Source organism: Carassius carassius, chromosome 30 (genome assembly GCF_963082965.1).
Source record: "Carassius carassius chromosome 30, fCarCar2.1, whole genome shotgun sequence".
Taxonomy (NCBI): Eukaryota; Metazoa; Chordata; class Actinopteri; order Cypriniformes; family Cyprinidae; genus Carassius; species Carassius carassius.
This window is the reverse complement of record NC_081784.1, coordinates 17,774,232-17,790,138: the sequence shown is the minus strand read 5'-3', so window position 1 is coordinate 17,790,138 and position 15,907 is coordinate 17,774,232. Positions and strand designations below refer to the sequence as shown.

The 15,907-nt window shown below is 36.3% G+C and overlaps 1 long non-coding RNA gene across 1 annotated transcript in view; it reads left to right on the top strand.

The window, feature by feature from the left end:
- Positions 1–4,835, top strand: part of LOC132111173 (uncharacterized) — a 36,275-nt gene extending 31,440 nt beyond the window's left edge. The window contains exons 3-4 of the long non-coding RNA XR_009424747.1: positions 2,857–2,955; positions 4,323–4,835. This is a non-coding gene — a long non-coding RNA (uncharacterized LOC132111173). The remainder of the gene's footprint in view (positions 1–2,856; positions 2,956–4,322) is intronic.
- The last annotated feature ends 11,072 nt before the right edge of the window (positions 4,836–15,907 follow it).

Sequence of the window (15,907 nt, the reverse complement as noted above, 5' to 3'; positions counted from 1 at the left end):
TGGAAACCGTCACAATTTATTTACCCTCATGAACCTGATTTTCTTGTATAACATTCTTCAAAATCTCTTCTTTTGTGTTTCACAGAAGCAAGTAAGTCAAACAGGATGTCATGAGGGTGAATAAATAACACAATTTAAATCTGGTGTGAATATCCCAAAATACCAATAAAGTAGTAAGCAAACATGGAAATTATGTATATATTTGCCAACAGCTAATAACTGTAGTATATACACTATATATAATTTAAAGACCATATATAAAAATATTAATTTTAAAGCTTGATGATATATATCAAATTAAGAATAAGAATCTACTAATTGTAGTACCAGTTCTTCCATTTATCACCCATTAAAATCCATTAATATTGTAAGCCAGACATTACACTTCACTTTTTAACCTTGTGTTACAATACTCCCCATTCTGCCCTAAATCTTTTACTGTACATAATGGAACAGGGTAAGGATATTTTCGTACCATCTTAAGAATAAGCTCTATATAATTATATTTTAAAATTCTCTCTCAATAAGAAAAGTGAAAATAAAACAAAAATAAACACTGGCTGGTGTAAATTAGGTTGAAGCACCTTGCACAAAGCACGTTCGGTGAGTTTATGATGATGATGATGGTAATGATGATGATGATTATGATGATTGGTTAATTGCAGTAGAGTGTGCCTGCTGAAGGTGGCTGGATTTCTGTAAGGTCCATGTATCCCAGGCTGCAGCGAGAGAGGGCAGCAGCCGGTGCGGGTGTAAGGCGTGTAATATATTTAACTATGGTGAAGTAGTGTTTTGAGAATTGGTAATTGCTCACATCCTTCTCTGGTCACGGGGACACTGTCCAGATCTCACTGTATGCACACGTGTGGGATTTCTGAGGTGCACGCTTTCAGGTCTACATGGCACGCAGCCAGACTCATCTCAAGCTTGTTACCTGACATGACATGCTGACTGACTGATAAGAAAAACAGTAGCACAGAATGAAAACATAATCAGGAATCATCTGATAACCTATTTATGCTTTTAAGCAACCCCAGTGCTTTCATGTTCACAGCCGTCTTACCGCCTGCTCGAGCCCAAGGCCCAAAGATAGGACCCAACTTTACACTAGCGCTCTTTGCATAAAAGAACATGTCTACAGTCATAATATTTACTTTGATAATGTTTTCACGACATGGCAACTCTGAAGCGGGGATATATGGACTGTCTAAATATGACAGTTCATGTGATTTGGAATGTGCAATGAATAAGGCTCCTTTCACCCTCTCTCTTGCATTTTCTCTGAATAAACAAGCGACTCGGGTCAGGTCCTCCGATGTGTGATCTACTTTGTAGGCTGGTGGTTAAGCATGACATGCTTGGCCCTTAAAATATACCTTTTTTGTTAGAGGGAAATGAACAGAAAAATATACAGAATTCTCTGTAATTAGGTATAAAGGTTTATTTTACTTTGAAGCCACCATAAAGACATACTGATGGCTGAGGACTGGATGTGCGCGGCTGTACGGGCTTCATGTTGTCTGGAGTAATCTAGCCTCTTGACTGGTTTGAATTTGCTGCCCCGCGACAGCAAAATTGTCATAATGACAAAGTAAACAGATACTTCCTCTCCTATCAGAGCAAGTCGACAAAGTTAGTGAATGAGGGGACTTTCACTGTTAATTGTTGTTTTCCTTCGTACCCTGATTCAAAAACAATATAGCATAATTATTGAAAGTGCTTATTTGATTTTGTAATTTAGTTTGAAAGGGGCTTAAGGGGTTTCAGCAAATTATTCACTTAGGTTTAGTTGTTCTTGCATCTCTTCATGGAAATCAAGACTATTTCAAGATAATATAGTTTGATACTATATGTAGTACAGGGTTACTACTAGATAGATTGTGGACAAAACACAAAGAAAAATCTATGAATGCTAAAGGGTTTGAGTTGATACTATATTTCCAACCAATGCATCATATCACACTTTCTCACCATTTCTTTGCCCCATGCATAAATACTGAATAAACATTATTTCTAGATTTAAAAAATTTGTAACCTTTCTACAAAAATCACAGGAACAGTTGTTCCACCAAACACACATTAAACTGTGAAAAAGATGACAAAGTTTTTAATGTTTTTACAGGTGTCTTCACCAGTTAGTCACACTTAAAATATAATGTTAACCATGCTTCCATGTAATTTGTAGTTCTGGTCTATTCTTGCAATAAATAAATAAAACAAATAAAGCACAATTCTTGGTACTCTAGCACATTTCTTACTGTGAACATTTAAAAATTCTAAAATAGGTTTTTTTAAAAAAACTCACCAGCTGCAAAAACATTCAAGCTAAATTATATAATCAGTATGCTGTACTGTGTCAAATTGAAAAACTACATCGCATTACGTATATTTTTATATGGGACAATGTCTGCTCTCACCCTTTACAGTAGTGAATGTACAGGAATGGCTCACATCATATACTCCTAGAGTTCCCCCATTCCCCTTTCCTAAATCCAACTTATTTTTTTTTTCCACCTTAAAAATGGAAATATATGATTGAAACAAATAAGTAACTCAATATACACATACTGTAATCAGAGGCATGTACTTATAGTTGCTACTTCACCGTTTACCCAATAAACCAGATTCAGTGGTTATGTAGATGAAATAGGCTTTGTTTGTATAGCTTTGGTAACTGGAAAATTATTTTGTGACGTGTGTATATAATGAAAAAAAAAATGTAATCATTCAGCATAAACTAATTTGTACAAATTAGAACATAAACAATGCTTATTTCCCTGCATCCCCCACCCCATCTTCTGTATCTTTATATTACTTTTATAATGCCTCTCTCTTTTCCTCTTTTTCTTTTTCCAGTCATAAAATGGTGCCAGGCTGTGACACGAAGGCAGGGGCCGTGAAACCGTACCTTCATCATCAGACTGTACAGTAGAGAGACAGAGTCTCACTCCCGGTGTAAGCGGGGCATAAAAATACTTTGCATGATAAGGAGCTGCACAGGGACTTTGAACATTTTATTAGTATCTATAAAAGAGGCACAGGATGAAGGACACAGTGTCTATAAAGCCCTAATGGAGGATCAATTAAGATGGTCAAGCTGCAGAAAGAGACTTTTTTACAGTGTAGGGTTTTAACACTAACCTTGTCCTTGAACACTTACATTAAAACCACAAGGCTGGAAAAAAAATCAGTCTAGTTTTAATTCCACTGCATCACCATTATATTCTGATCGCTAACAGTAAATTAGTTTGTTTACTTGTGTGAGAATATAAAAGTGAGCAGTGAAGGGAAATTTCTACCTGCTTTAGTACACACACACACACACACACACACACACACACACACACACACACACACTATACGATATCTTCTTACATAGCTTGCATTATGTAAGGGTTAGTTTAGATTTGAACATTTAAATAGTTTTAGATTTTTATTATAATTATATGTATATATATATATATATATATATATATATATATATATATATATATATATAATTATATATGTATGTAAATGATGTATGTACAGTATGTATACCTACATACTACATACATACATACAAGGATATATATGTATATATATTCTTTATATAATATAATTATATCTATCTATCTATATAATATTTTTATTATATTTATTTAATAACAAAAAGTTATTAATTTCCATTTTCATTATTCTGAAATATTATTAAACATCAGAGAAAAATTGGGCAAAAATAAAACAATATTAAAATATATAAAAATATTCAATAAATATTTATTTTAAAAAAAATCAATAAACTGTATTGCTAACTAAATATTCATGTTTTGACTGAAAAGACCAATATTGCTTGTATCACTCTGTGTTTATGGAACATTTATAAGTTCTGTATTCTTAGACCTACATGCATACATCCATTAACATTTACTTCATCAGTCAATTGATTTAATTATTTATGATTATTTATGTATTTTTTCATTATGTATATGAGTTTCTCTATAGGCAGGTATCAACACCTCCTTTAATTTTCGAAATACACACATTTCTGGTCAGATCTAATAAGTCCATATTAATTCCTGCGTCTTCCAGACCTCCCTCACCCTCTTCTCTCTTTCTGTCAGGACATAGCATGTCAAACTGAATTAGATTTTGAAAACACGACTGGCCATCTATCAAAAACAAGTCAAAAATCTTTCCTGCGCATGTTTATGAACGACATTTCTAAACTCTTCCTGACCTGAAATGTTTATATCCAGAGTTTACGTTGTGAACATTTTAGATGTCATCAAAACCACCTTGCTCCAGGGGTATAAATTGATTCCATTTGTTGTCTGCCCAAGCAACTGGCCTCGGCTGCAGAAGCCATATGAGGTGGAAACCGAGAAGCTGAAGAAATCAGTTCTGAGGGGAGACACCAGGACTTTCAGGGGGCTTCGTGATGAGTGAAATCAGGGACGGGGTTCAGTGGGAAATCGCATGCCATGCCTCAATCAGCAACATGACCCAACAACCAGGGAGGCATGTGTCAATCAAAATGTGTCAGTGTGGGTTTGTGGGTAACCAGTAAATCAGTAAGGATTTTAAGCCATCATTTAAGAAAAACTGAGAGATGCTCTGCTGCACTAATAAGTGTTAATACTGCTATAACACCATAAGACCAGGGGCATCTTGCACTATTTTTTGTTTGTTGGATGGGACACTGATGACAGTTTTGGCTCACTTAATGACTAAGAATAAACAAGATTATGATGGGAATGGGGAAAACATCTAGTACTTATGTGTTGTAAATTGTGTAAATGTGATTAGTGTGTTCTAATAAAGATAAACAATAATGATATATGATAATAAAATAATAAAACTCTTTTACACACACAAAAAAAAACAGTTTGGGCTTTTTTTTTTAACAACAAACTTGACTTTCCATATCAACATTTTTTTAAAGACAAAAATCATCTTACTTTAACATTTAAATAATATACATAGTTAGATTATTAATATATATATATATATATATATATATATATATATATATATATAATTTTTTTCATAATATCAATATAGTATATTTTATGATTTAATATTATGTATTATTTATATATAGTATTTTTTAGCCATTGCAGGAGTTGGTGTTATGTTTATTACTGAATTCAGTCATAGAGAACGCGGTAAAATTACAAAACACACACACACACACACACACACATGTTTGTTTTTGTGAAAAATGGGGACATCCCATAGGCGTAATGGTTTTTATACTGTACAAACTGTATATTCTATGGCCCTACACCTAACCCTAACCCTCACAGGAAACTTTGTGCATTTTTACTTTCTTAAAAAAATTCATTCTGTATGGTTTATAAGTGTTTTGAAAAATGGGGACATGGGTTATGTCCTCATAAGTCACCCTCTCCTTGTAATACCTCTGTCATACCCATGTCATTATACAGAGTTGTGTCCTGATATGTCACAAAAACATGCCCACACACACACATACAAACACTTTAATCCAACCAACTTTAATAACTGCTCAGGGCATTTTATAAACTCTACTCAGGAAGTGACACTAACAAAAGTCAGAACTCATCATAGCTCATTACAGTGAGAAGATATAGTACATTATCAGCTCATCTAAAACACGATCAATTAAAATGGTGTCAAACAATGTTAACAGGATGTCACTGAGAGCCTGTATACTGGATGAAACAAAGTGTGTATGCATCTTTTAGAGCAGAAGCAGCATTAGACAGTCTAATTGCTTTAGTTTAAGCACATGAAAGTGTAAATGAGTGCACACTTTTACAAGCATGCATTAAATCTGTGTGTATATAATTTGTGAACCAGAAGGTGGTTTTTAACTTACAATGAAAGTGGTGTGTGCGAGTGTTCTGCAACGTCTGTATGTATCCACCCTCCACGCTTAGACAGAAAGCAGATGTCCGGAATGTGTTAAAGGACAGTCTTGTTGATAATCAACCTGCTATTAGTGAGGTATGTGGCAGCGGTTCTGCTGGGCTGTGAAGGATTACATTACTCAATCTCTCCTGACGACAAGTGGCTGCTTTCCTCTTAGCAGAGTGCAGCAGACATACAAATGGGTTCGCACTGTTTTGAAGCATCTCCACCAAATCTCTCTGAAGTGAATTATGGTTCTCCGTTTCCTCCTATGGCTCCAGAGGTCCTGTAAACACAGGCTAAAGTAATGCAACTTTATTCAATTTACACCATACATTGGGGCAGAAGGAATCTTCACAAATGTTTGACCCACAGACGAGGTAATAGCAAAATTGGGGGTCCCAAAATGCAAAAGCTAAAATGACTGAGAAAGTGTTACATGATAGAGTGGCATAAGGCGTAAAGGAAGAAATAGAATAATCAAGAGCGGGTGGGAGGGAGTCAATCAGTGCTCTCCCTCTGTTTGACCAGTGGCCAAGCAATGAGACTCAGAGCTGTGGCCGAGCTCCTCTGAGACAGCTGCAACATTTCAGTGCTCCAGCTCAGCTAATTTCCATCAGCTGCTGCTGCCAGAGACCACAAAACGCTTTCAAACAACGGCTCACTTCAAGAATTCTTGTCTCAGGGAGGAGAGAGACAGAGAAAAAAAATGGCTGTAGAAAAGTATCACAGTGCAGCCTAGAGAGTTCAGTGCATTAGGTTAGCAGATTAATGCAAACTGTGCCCTGGCAGAGGAGTTTGATTGGCCTTCCACAGCAAAAATTGCTTGCAGGTTTGGAAGACGGAGGAGGTAAGTGTGTAAGAGAATGTAGCGTTCAGAAACAGGGCTGGCGTGTTTCGTGTCAAACCCCTTAGCGTCTTCACCATTCATTAACACTTGTCACAGATGCCCATTAGGTCTAAGCCAGTGCCAAAAATTTAATTACCAAACCATTTATTTCATTGTTAGGAAAATAAACCAAAGAAACCTCAGAATGCATTAGGCTGGCTGGTGGCCTCTCCTGTTTTCACCTTCTGCTTGATAACACCCAGTACACCCTACAACCAGACTGGCACACTAAAATAAAGCTCCTCTTATACACCGCAAGCCAGTCTGCTCTATTAAAAACAGCTGGCAGGATTAAAACATTCTTTATTTAAGTTCAATTAAGAGAACAACTGATTTAATGAAGGAAGATATTTATTCACAGGGGTTACTCATCCATGCCGTCCATCGGCTGAGTGCATCACAGGCCAAGAGGAGACCTGTCTCAATAAACTAGACCATTGACACGGAGTGCTTGTAAAAACAAGTGGGCCCAATCCATTTGTGATTGAACGCAAGGGACTACAGGCAGCCTTTGTCAAGGATGGTCTGGTAAAAGGGGGTTTTGGTTTAGAGAGAGGAGCAAAGGGCCCTTATGAGATTGGATTTGCTGTTTGCTCATTAGATGGAAGTACAGAAATAATTTTTTTATAGAAATCAAGTATTGTAATTTTTTTATTATTAATAATAATAATAATGACATTTTAAAACTCAAGGTCATTTTGTAGAATAAGTATAATTTGTTTTTTAAATGATAATGATATCATTATCATTATAATCATATATTTTGTTTTAAATAATCTACAAAATGACTTTTGAATTTAGAGAGGTGCTATATAAATAAAATCGAATAAAATGTATGATGATGAGGATGATATTGATGATTATTATTATTAATCACCATCAAAGTAAAAACACATGTGCTATATAAAATGTAATAAATCAAATGAAATTGATGATGATGAAGATTATCATCATACTTTAAAAAAGAATAATATGTCCCTCAAGAAGTGCTCAAATACGTTTTGGAAACTGTGGGGTCCCCTCTTTCAGTATATTAAAGAGAAAGGTTCTCCATTCAGTCCTGATAGCTGATGGGAAAGGAGCAAGGTTTGGTTTCTGAAGGTAGTTTTACAAATTGCATGAACAGCTTGAGTAACTGATTAAAAATATATTTAGATATTTCTACTTAATTATTATAATTATTATTAGTTTTATTGCTCTGACTGTGTTTTGTTTGGCTCTATCCACCTTATTTTTCCTGTAAGAGTGGGTGCAGCCATTTGTAATTTTTAAGGGTCTGGTTTTCAGTCTCATCCACATGCATTGAATTTTAGCTGTACAAAACAGCTTGTTTTGCTACTTGATGTTGCAAATTGGTTTTTCTCACTACATTATTTTAATGTATTATCTTAATTATGAACACACTGGTTTGTAGTGCATGTTAAAATTCAATTCAATAAATAATTCATGATTATGATAATGTAATACTACTACTACTACTACATGTACTACAAGTTCCAAGTAAAGCAAGACCTTTGGAGTTCAAACACTGCTCCTTTAAAGTCCACTAATCTAGCATTTTAAGTGCTGTGTATGCGCCTTCTCTCTTTCTCTTTCTGCGCGTTATAAAAGAGAAGAGCTATGCTGGAGGGTAGTGTTTGAAGTCTGGGCCCAGGCCCCAGCTCGGCAGTAAAGGGACTCCTCCTGCCTTTCCCTGGCCGTATAAATGACAGCTAGTGAAACCCGAACTGCCGGCTCTTCGTAAAAAAAAACCCCGGACTATCTGCGCCGCCCTCTCAGTTAATCAAATCCGCCGTAATTGTCATCTGCGGATTTTTAAAGACACAAAAGGGAAATCGTAACTTGACCCACACCTCTTGACTCAGGGTTGTCAGAGTTTGTGTATAGTCATGCTTCGTCGTGTGTTTATGTGTGCGGCCGTATAAAGGCCACGGCTGTCAACTTCATCTTCATCTGCCCTCATCTCACACTGCACTACTCTTTAGATCTTCAAAGCCAGAAGAGGACAACAAATCACAGCGTCTTGTGAGTGTAAGCCTATAATAACAGTGACAAGGCATGATACTGGGGAGTAAGGCAGTCAGAACAATGGAGGTACCATATGGGATGTTTTTTGGGAGGAGATGGAACTATTTAAGTAGTAAAAGAACATTTGCAACCCAGAGGTGAGCAACAGGGGAGCAACTACAAAATATGGAATACACAGGTCACCACTGCCTTACAGAGCGATTATACTCCTGTGTCCACTCAGAGCTGAAAGAAAAAAACAAAAACAGCTTTCGTATCCCGCAGATGAACTTCAAACTTCACATTAACATGAACTTATCACCTGACCCCAGCTGTTTTGAGGTAACAGAAATATCTGTTACTAACTGGCTGAACAGTATTTGCCATGGGTGGAGATGGTGAGGTTGAAAGGGCCAAAACATCTGCAGAGATGGTGTGCGCGTACTGTTGTGGCTGGACCGGGACAGTGCTGCAGCATTGACTGACAGGTGATAAAGACCTGCACTTGAATTTGCACAGCCAGACTCTGACAGCGAGTCTTGGCTAATACCATGTCAATGGCAGGGCTCACATTTGTGGGTGGGAAAGGAAAATGTTTTGATGTTACCAAGAGAGACCGAATAGAAAAATAACACTCCATTAAGACGATTTAGTAGGACTCTTTAACGGGAGCTTTCACTGGGGGCCGGAGACGGCTTTATTTGCCCACCTCTAAGAAAAATAGTTTCTCTGGATTTCATAGCTTCATCCTCCAGGAATTGAGGTACTTGCACACTTTACAAAGCACTTGCTGAATGGTACATTTTAACATTACAAATGAGGATATGTTACAGGATAATTGCTAAATATACAGAGCAGCACCATAAAATTTTGCCTGAGTGAGGGAAGAGTCATTAACAAACTCTGCATTTCCTCTTTTGGAGTTGCAGCTGAGGAGTGGTTGCAAAATTTGGGCACCTACCAAAACACAGAACAATTCCTATCATCAATGCGGTGCACGAGAACTTATAACATCCTACTCTGCCTTTAAGCTACCAAGGCAGTAGTTTGTTTTCAGACTTGATTAAAAACCTTATTAAGTTTAGAAAACTGAAAAACAGAGACCCTTTACAGTTGATTTGAAATTATACATGTGATTAGACAAATGTGTTAACAAATTTAGAACTAATTTGAGTAAAAAAAATAATAAAATCTGCTAAAGGAGCAATTAAATGTATCAAACCATGTACAAATTTATTGTCATTTATTTGAAAAAATATAATTATTTATATACATTTTATAAATCTTTGATAATTGCGTTAACCGTTCAAATGACTGAGATCACCACCTTTCAAGATTAGTAATATATATATATATATATATATATATATATATATATATATATTACATCAGTATGAGTGTCAATTTGGACTTGCAAGTGTTTATACTCATGTGTGCTATGAATTATATATATTATTTGCTGTGTCCCAATTTGCCTACTGCACCATTAAAGGCTCTTTTTGTGAAGAAAAAGTACACACTTCTGAGTTTGTAGTAGAAAAGTAGGCAAGCTTTGGGACATACTATCACAACATACAACTGCATTTTTAATGGAAGCTCTGTTTCATAGTTACATGCACCCTGTGTTAACTGGCCTGTCAATCATCTTGTAAAGTTAACATCCTCCATATTTAATTTAATTTAACTTCCTACCATATCAGAGAGAAAATATGTAGTCCTTTGATCCGTCAGCCATCTTACATGCAGATAATTCTTCTCATATTTATTTTTCACATTCGTGATGGATTTAAAAGTTAATGGCCAAATTGATGTTTATAAAAGTTCACATTGTTATTGTTGATGAAATATAACATCAATTTTGATTATTAGTAGGCTAACTTAAACCCCTCTATCTGAACCTCTCTACTTAACCATTGTTCGGGTACATCCGCCATCTTTGTAGTTTTTTAACACTTTTTATGTGTGCTTTTTGAACCAAACCCTTCACCAAAGTGCAGTGGGTTGTGGGCAATATTAGCCGTTAGATTGCACACGGATCACGAGACAGTAGACCATCCGGGGACATTAGGCATACTCTTTTTGACATCTTATCCTTTGGGACACACTTAACCTAATCTCACATACTATTTAGGATTGTATAGCATGCAAATTGGGACATAGGGATTGGCTCTGACAGATAGCATGTTAAAGCCACTCAGGTTGCTGTTTTCTCCTGATGATGTAGTCCAAACATCCAGGTTGAAATGAATCAATAAATGAATTATCTCTTCTTACTACACATATTTATCATTCTTTTATTAACTTACTTTTTTTTTTAAATATAAAATAATTTTATATGAATTATATAATTTATAACAAATAGACAAACACACATTATATTCTAGATAAAAGCTGAAAATGTAACCTCTGCCATTTATGAAAAAAACCTGAAGGGACAGATACATAATATTAATGTTTCAAAAAGTGTCTTAGTAAGTGAGTGTGTATGTGCGTTAAGACAGACTGAGTGGCACATTTGATATGGTCTACACAGGTGTCCTTGAGGCCCACAGTTGCTTCCAGTCCAAAAGCTTGAATGAGGATTGGCGTGTTTAACTCAACAAATATGAATGCCATGCTTGGAATGATATGAGGAGAAGAGCGAGGGAACTTGAAACATTAACTCATTGAAGCTTTAAAACTCACTCATGATCTATACCTGAAAATAAAGTTAATAACATCAATAAATCTCTTGCTTTTGGAAATAGATTATAGCAATTAGCTTTAAAAGGAGGGGACTGTTCAAAGCAGGGATTCATGCTTTCTCATATTTGAAGCAAAAGCCTGTTTTTCAGTCCAACACTGCATAAAATTAGAGCTTAGACCTAGTGTTTAGGGCTCAAATACTTTGTTCATAGCCTATGTTTTTTTATTTTTTTATTTTTTATTCCAACTTTAATAGCTATTTGTTTGGCCCAGCATGGCGTCAGGTAATAGTTTCCATCTGAGACAGCACATAGCTGTCTGGAGAAAATAAACACAGGTTTTTCTTTCTTCTCATCATATGACCGAGGGAAGACATAAGGGTTTCATCTATCACACACTGGAATGGTGCAATTACACCGCTGTTGTCATTTGAAACTGATACGCAAGGTAAATGCTAACCCTACAGTGAGCACGTTGATAACCTGCTATTTCTCATGGCTTTTATATTATTCCCACTCTGCAGGTCAGAGAGTTGCATGTGTGACTTGTTAGGCATATGTACATGTGTGTGAGAAAGTGTGAAAGAAACTCGACCGTATTACTACACTGGGGAAATATGCTTTTCTTTATCACCTCAGTCAGACTTAGTACATTTGATTTTGGTTCCACTCAATTTCCATTGACATGAATTGTGCTATAAAGAAGTGGGGAAATGTAACTCTTGATTTCTCTGAGTAATTTCATAGAGTCAGACAGGCCTCATGATATGACAAAACCACAAGCACTAGTGCTCTGTGTAAATATGTGTTCACACAGGCCTTGCATGTTTAACAAGCAGATTTCTCCATGATACGGCAGACTCATGTGATTACTCAAGCGTCTGACCTTCTCGCCATGACACTTTCACTGCTGATATAAATACCTAAATCATCTTGCCCCACTCAGGTAACTCAACACGCTTTCCCCCCAAGTCTTCGCCCATTGGCCGCATCGCATCACATGCCTAACACTCTGGCCAACTGCATCGGAGAACCATTACTGCCGGGGGATATTTTTATGCAAGGCTTTTTTGTTGAGAAGGCATCTGTAAAAAATGCGAGAGGTGGGGAATGTGTTGGGGAATTGGGTTCCGCATTGAAACTGGATCACAACGCCTACGCTAATATGTCCAAAAGGACTGTAATTATGAGGTGATAATGCCTGCTGATCAGGTTGCTTGTTGCCGGTGAGAGGGAAGCCCCCCCTATTCCCAGAGCCAAGAGGCTGATGGGTCTTCCAGGACTCAGTGATGCAATATCCTCACTGACGGGTTGCAAGGAATGAGCAGGCACTGCAATGTACTGTTGATGAGTTCCCATCACCTACATGATGGTTCAGCATGTTACTTATAAGCAAAATATTTGCCAGTGCTGAGGTTGTTACAGGCGCATAGTATCTAATGTCCAAGTCAATCTTCTGAAATCAATGTTCACTACTGAGTAAAAAAAAAAGAGAATAATAAAATATAGTGATTAAGAAATTTGGTCCATATTGCTTCTTTTTTTGTTGTATGTCTTGTTTTGTTACAATTGTGCCAACCTGGTCATTGACAGGGTTATTACTGTTAACTAAAACCATTCAAATATATGTAAACTAAGGAAAGGTATTTTATTTTAGCTTGTTGCCAAGGCAATGAATAATTTAATCCTTAATAGAGACTATAAAGACATATAAAAAAGATAAAAATGGAATAAAATGAATAGTGACAAAAACACAAACACTAAAACTTTAAAATGAGCAGAAAATTGTAATTCAACAATATAATTCAAAATTAACAAGAACTATAATAGTGTATCACAGTTACTACAATAACGCTGACAAAAACATTTTATCTATGACTTTATTCATAAACATTAAAATGCACTTCATACAGACAATGACTATGCTGATATTTTTTGGAAGGCATACAATTTTATGTCATGAAGCATATCATGAAAGAAGAAAAAACCTCATTTAGTAGTCAGTAACTGTGTCATAGTCAGTATATCTCCGAAAATGACAAATAATTTGACATTTTTATGACAAGGCAATGTGGTTTGACTGCCCCAAAACAATGGTATTTATGAATTATGGTTTTTTTAGTCAATAATAATAATAATAATAATAATAATAATAATAAACTCTTTAAATAGTATTAATACAATCTTGTTTTTTTTTTGTTTTGTTTTTTTACGTTTCTAAAAATAGTGTGTCTTAAACTCTATAATAAGCCAAACGATTGAGTAATTGTAAGACATTGCATTTATGGCCATCAGTATGCTTAAATATTATACTAAGTACTGCGGTATCTATCTCATCAAGCTGTCATAATAGCGATGCTTATCAGGATTATATGCCAGATAAGGTCAGAGACCAACAGAAGTCGCAATGTTGGCTAGAAATTGAATATCTGAGGTAAGAGGTCAGAAAGGGGCCAAGGGTCAGGATCAGGGACACCAGAAGAGGCATGGCTTTATCAGCTCTGTTACAGAAGGATAGACAGACACAGTGGACTGAAAGACGGAGCCTTAATTATTTCTGACACATATGGTCCAGCCCCAGCTCCACACAGCACCCTATGGAAATATACAGAGTCTGTTTATTCACAGTCTCACATTCACACTCATTTCCTTTTCATGTTTTTGGATTATGTTCAGATTTTCCAGGTTGGGATTTCTAATGCAGGGTAAAGAGAGAGGAAAAAAGCGATTTTAGCACTCAGTGGCTGAAACCACATTTAGAATTCCACCTTTACGATCCTCAATTAGCTCTGCTTCAGAAAGTATATAGCTGAGGAAGCTACTCTGATGGAAAAAGTCTCTGTCAAATGTGTTCTTAAGTCTTTTAGTACATGCCTTTGTGAGCGAGTAAATATTAACCACATTCTGTATAGTACTTAGAGTCAAAAATCTAATTATACAAATGTGTGTTTTCTCCAGTAATCTCTCTGTTAAATTCAAACGTCTATTTTTAAACTGTCTAGAATAATGTCCTCAAAACTCCAATTCCATTATCAAATATTTCCTATACTGATGAACTAATGAAAGTGGATTTAAATTTTAAGGTTGAATAAGACAACAGTATTTTTTTTTAGGTTAGGTTAGGTTGCTCAATGGTAAGCTTTATTGTGACAACTTACCCCTCACAGTGTGACAACATACCCTGCTTTTTTCTGGTCCATAACAGTGGAAATGTTCAATGACAAAGTAGCCCTGAATTTAACTGAGACCAAAACTGACGTACCCCGACAAATATTCTCTGGCGTTGGTCTCCCCATCTCTGATATACACTACTCACAACTAAGTTATTGACTTTTCTCTCTTTTCCAATTATGAAAAGCTGACCACATTTGTCAATGCAACAGCAATGGTTTAAAATCTAACAGTCATCCAAATTAAACCAGAATAAAGTTTAATTATATTAACATCCTATGTGTGTTACCTCAGCAGGTGAAATGGAGACACTGCCCTAAATGTGATATTGCTTTCCACTTTAATTACTTTGGTTAGACAAATTAAACATACAGAGATACTGGTTCCTAGTAATTTGATTAAAGACTGGTTGATAAAACACCAGCAGGCTGCTGCACCCAGTGGCTTTCCAGGGAAAAAGCATCAACTGCTTGCATAAGGAGTAGTTCCAGCTAAAAGTAAAAAATAAATGGTACTCACTGCTTATTGATAGGTAAAGGTTTCTCACCAACATGGTCTATTTGTTTTCACTGTAAGAAAATATGCATGTTGTTTATAGCTGTAAATTAAAATATAAACATTACACATAACTGCATTGGACTTTGTGGTTTGTGACCCAACACCCTTCTTCAACTGCACTAAAAAAGCCCAGGGGAAAGGGTTTTTATAATAAACATTAGTGGAGGAGGGAAAAACTGGAGAAAAGCGATTATGGAGTATATTACATCAGGTATCTTTCTCACACCCACTTTCCGTTACACACACACACAAAATGAAACTAGGGGCGATCAAACAGCCCATATAACACCCTCATGTATGGGGCTGCCTGTGGTCCTGTCAAGGGCCAGCAGCTGGGGGACAGAGGAGAAGGCAGAGGGGGGCGTCTGACCCAGGGTCCAGGAGTAATTTTGCAGACAGGTTGGCTCCAGTAGCAATGAGTCATGGCCGTCTGTCTATGCTGCCTACAAGCTGGCCAGAAGGGTCTTATATTTTATCATGATGCTAACCACTGCTTCATTCACTTACAGAGTATTGCCATTTAGCCTTTCCAAATCTATGGCTCTTTGCACGGCCACTGTGTAGGGAATGAGCTGTACCGGATATAAACAGCACACTGGAGTCAAATGCAGAGAAATCAGTCTAATGTTGACATGCTCCCTTCAAAAGCGCTCATATTTAAAGAAAATTCTGGGCCAACTGAACATTCATCAAATGGAGAACTTTTATCAAAGGGGGGGAAAAA